The sequence below is a fragment of the Chrysochloris asiatica genome, unplaced genomic scaffold (genome assembly GCF_000296735.1).
Source record: "Chrysochloris asiatica unplaced genomic scaffold, ChrAsi1.0 scaffold00190, whole genome shotgun sequence".
NCBI lineage: Eukaryota > Metazoa > Chordata > Mammalia > Afrosoricida > Chrysochloridae > Chrysochloris > Chrysochloris asiatica.
This window is the reverse complement of record NW_006408708.1, coordinates 621,914-625,750: the sequence shown is the minus strand read 5'-3', so window position 1 is coordinate 625,750 and position 3,837 is coordinate 621,914.

Below are 3,837 nucleotides of genomic sequence, written 5' to 3'. Positions count from 1 at the left end.
GGGGGTGGGAATGATTCATGCAGTAAAGATTTGTTTCCTTTTTTGAGCTACTGCATCCATAGGTGTAGGTCAAGTTCATCAAATTGTATCAGATTATGCTTTTTTTTCCCTCTTCTTTCTTCTTCTGGTTGAGCTCTGATCATCCAGTCACTGAAGCCAGGTCAAGTGGGTATTATCTGCAAGTGTGGGTGTTCTTGCGTATATCCTCTCTCTTCTTATCACTCTCCACTTTAGTCCTCTGTGGCTGTGTCACTGACTCTGGGCCCAAGAGTCCCCAGGTCTTGCCACACTGCTGGCTGTCCAGGCTTCCACCCATGTTCACAGGAGTCTGTTGAACAATCAATGCATTTTGATGCATGTTTGATCAATTTCAGATTAAAGAAGTGAATAAAAATCTTCAATTTCCTCATCCTTGGCATTAGTGGTTGGTGCATAAATTTGAATAATACTCACATTAACTGATCTTTCTGTGGGCATATGTGTATTATCCTATCCAAGACATCATTGTACTTCAAGGTAGATCTTGATGTTCTTTTTGGCAATGAATGTAACACCATTCTCTTCAATTTGTTATTTCTGGCATAATAAACCATGATTGTCTGATTCAAAATGGCCAATATCAGTCCATTTCAGCTTACTAATGCCTAGGATATTAATCTACAAACATCCCATTTCATTTCTGACAACTTCCAATTTTTAAAATTCGTACTTCATACATTCCACTTTCCAATTACTAATGGGAATTTTCAAAGCTGTTCTCACTATGTGGGGTGCCCCATTCACAAATGAAGGTTCTCAAAGCTTTGCTCCGTCCATGTCATTAAGGTAGACTCTTCCCCAGTTTTATTCTTAGTGCCTTCCGACCTGAAAGGCTCATCTTCCAGCACTATGTCAGTAATGTGTTCTAATGTTATTTATAAGATTTTAACTGGTCAGTCTCTCTTCCCCCACCCCCTAGTAAATCTCCAGGTCCTTCCTCATAACCTGTAGTAATCTGGAAGCTCCAATGAAACTTGTCCACCATAGGTGACCATTGGTAGCCAGAATACTGGTGACATAGCTTCACACAACAGGAAAACCACCACAGGTAAGTTATGGAAGTACCCTTTACTTCCCTTCAATACAGAGGTAGATTAATTTCCATGCTAAAAGTCCTGCCGTGGCAATGTAGGTTAATGCGCTGGACTGCAAAGTTGGTTTGAATTCCAAGGTCAGCGGTTCAAGCTCACCAGAAACTCAGAAACCCTATACAGGGTCAATATGGGTTTCTGCTCCTCAGAAACCCTATACAGGGTCAATATGGGTCGGAACAAACTCGACGGCATTTAAGAACAACAGCATGCTAAAAGTCAGCCAATGATCTGAGTGCACACTACCATGTAAGTGAAAAGCATGAGTATCATATTAATCTACAAATAAAGCAGCCACATAAGTAATTTGCACACACAGGGTGGAAATGAGGAAATTATGTTTAAAAGTTCTGGTATGACACACCTTTGCATACACTGCACATGTCTCCTGACATTTCCAGAGGTGAATTTTGACCTAATTCTCTCTCATTCAAAAGTCCAAAAATGTTACTTTTGAGCACACTTGTAAAATAAAAGTATAAGCATGGTCAAGAAGTCATAGATAGCTTTCAAGAGGGAACCTAGATCTAGAGGGCATGAAGGAAGGTAGAATCTCCACTGAGTAGTTTCCAATCTGTCTAGGTGGGGCTGATAAAATGAAATGCGGATAGGTCTCTTGTGATACAATAGTGAATAATTGTTATCAGGACTGATTGTGAGGGTTGGAAATGTAAAGGTAGACGTTTTGTAGCAAGGAGGGGTGTGATTAACTTTTCAGTCTAGCATTGGAGGTCCCTGCGACCATCAAGGGAGAAGAGCGGGAGAGCAGGACCCCACCCAGAGAAGCAGTGATGCCTGAGATGGAGGCAGAGATGATGACATGAAGAGATGGAGCCGCTGGGGACTTTAGACCCAGGGAGGGAGAGGGGCTGTGTGCTGACGACTGGGGGTGGGGGTGGGGCAGACTTGCAAGGTATACCCTTTGGTTGGCTGATGATGCATGGAGGGGATTGTAACCATGGCAATGAAACAATATATGATAGGATGAATGTAAAACTAATGTTCTCCCATGTAAACTATCACATAATTCACAATAAAACATTAAAAAAAAAGAAGTCATGGATAGAATTGGTAGGACTGCAGTAATGGTAAAATAAACAGTTGAAACTGCGTTTGCTCTCTGGCAGGCCACAGTGGGTGTGAGAACAGGAGAGTTTCTTGTAGCCCATCTGAGCCCAGGTACTTTGCACCAGGGTCAGGCAGAGAGTTGTGTACAGGGCTATCACAGCTCCAGTCACTGGCTGGTCTCACTGTAGGTGAGGGCCATTGTCCGCTCATGCCTGGGACCTAGCGCTGACCCCATGTGAAACTCAGCTGCAGGACAGTACAGTGTGGCCTAGCACTAGCCTGGCCCTGGATGGCCATTCTAACCCATGTTGTCTGAATGAGGGACATAGAACCCCTCTGTGCCCACTACGGTCATGCTCACTCTGTAGAATCCATGGGGCTGATTACTTCTTGTATTGGAGGAACCGGTTTGATGAGCAAGGAAGGAGTCCTGCCAGGAGACGGGTAGGCTGGTGAGGATCTCCTACTGATAATCAAAACTTTGTGTAAATAGGCACCAAGATTTACGTAGACTTAAACTTAAACTCATTGGAAAGGGGAAGAAAAAATGCTATAATACGCTTATGGGAATATCTGGGGATTGCACGGTATGAAAAATTATATAATACATTTGTTGTTGTTAAGAGCCTTCACGTCAGTTCCTACCCATAGCAACCCTGTATAGGGTTTCCAAGGAGCAGCTGGTGGATTTGAACTACAGACTTTGTGGTTCAAAGCCCAATGCTGATCCTACAGTGCCACATCAGGAGGCCCATATAAATACATTATTTGTGTAAAAATACAGTAATCCAGAAACAACAAAAGAGCAAAACATAGGTTGAAACTTTCTTTAAACCACCAAACATTAAATTAGAATACAAATTTTTCTTTGAAACTATATTATCAAAAAATCAGAATTAATGTTTTTTTCTCTTTTTATAGACCTCCTTAGACTTAAATTCTCTCTGCATTTCTCTGTTACAGAATTGAAGCTCACTGTATTCTATTTGATAACAAATCTGCATTCTACAGTAGATTGTTAGCTGCTCTGCACAGGGTGTTTGTTATTCACTGTTGTAGTCACAGGTGCCATATTCAGTAACAGTGTTATCAGTCATGAGTTAAAGCTGATAGCAGCTCGCAAGCTTTAAGACCTAAGGAACTATACAACAAACAAGGAGGTATAACAGAAGTCTAAAGACATTAGGCCTATTAACTGGGATGTGCCATGAAACCATGATCCTAAACCTCCAAACCAAGGAAGCAAATCCCATGAAGTGTTTCATTGTACATAGCAATATTATTAGCAAGTACTCTTTTATATTTCTGGACATCATTATAGACATGTTTATCACATAGCTTTTTCCAATTCAACTTTTTATAGGCACACAACTTAATGACAGCAATTACAATACTCAACGGTGCTATTCTGTCATAATCAATGCGATTTTCCATCACCATAAACCAAAATTCAGTACTTCAGAAACAGTAATCCTACGCTTCACTTCCTGCTTCCTACCCTTGTGGTTCTTGTTAAGTGCCGTCGAGTTGGTTCTGACTCATAGCGACCCTGAACAGGGTTTCCAAGGCTGTAAATCTTTATGGGAGCAGAAAGCCTCATCTTTCTCCTGCGGAACAGCTGGTAGTTTTGAACTGCTGA